This window comes from Cyprinodon variegatus, unplaced genomic scaffold (assembly GCF_000732505.1).
Source record: "Cyprinodon variegatus isolate N-32 unplaced genomic scaffold, C_variegatus-1.0 Scaffold3621, whole genome shotgun sequence".
Classification (NCBI taxonomy): Eukaryota; Metazoa; Chordata; class Actinopteri; order Cyprinodontiformes; family Cyprinodontidae; genus Cyprinodon; species Cyprinodon variegatus.
The window spans coordinates 5193-6244 of NW_015154074.1; positions in this window are offsets into that span (position 1 = coordinate 5193).

The window sequence follows — 1052 nt, forward strand, 5'->3', positions numbered from 1 at the left end:
TTTATAATCAGTATTATTATACTTATAGCAATGCAATGTTCCAAATCCACGGATTACACTTCTAAATTTCTGCAAGACTCGAATTATGATGGAACACTATGTCACAGCATCCAGTACAGATCTGGAGAAAAACGATACATGTTAGTTGGACCCAGGATGAGCACTGGATCAACTATTGTACCAGGAAGCCATGCAAACACCCTAATGTTACCTGACAGGAGAACAACTGAAGAGGTAAGATTATGAAGAGCGTGCTTACCCATTTTTAAAAGCCATATTTCTTTAAGTATATGTAAAAAGAAGATAAGATATTTTCCAGGAGTTAATTGGTTTTAGAGAGGCAATGTCTATGGTGTGTTTCGCTGTTAAAAGACACGGAGGCAGATATCTGGTTTTGTGGTGGATTTACTGTGGTTCTACTGACATGTACGCACAACAAGTCAAGTAGTTATTAAGAAATAAAGGGTGAACGCTAGGAGCTAAAAACGAGAAAAAGGAAATAATGAGCTGTATGCTGAAGTTTTCAGGCCTTTCAATCGCAGGTGTGGTACGTTCAATGGGATTGGAACGCCTATGTTGCGTTCATGCGCGTCAAAAAATATCTAAACAACCCGGCTTCATAACAGTTTCTGTCTGAATATGTTTAAGATTGTTGTTGGTTTCTTTGAAGTTATTATAAGTTAAAACATTGTAATCAATATTCTACATTTAGTTTCTACAGTTAGGCTTAGATTTATCGCCATGAAAAAATTGTCTTTCTCTTTCTGCTTATTTTTATCAACGCAATAGCAAATGAAATCACACCCAGAAACTTTTTATTTTACGGGAAATGCACGCATTCTTCACTAGATGGCGATATTATAACAATATTATGCTCAATATCGTCTCAGTTTCTCCCGTTGGATATAAAAAACACCCCCTTCATTCGGAATTGAACATTTAAAGGACCGGAGAATTGAATGGGGAACATACCGTTTTTCGTGAAATAATGGATTTGTGACGCTCATTCATATTTTTTTCTTTAAAAACAAACAAACAAACAAAAAAATCCC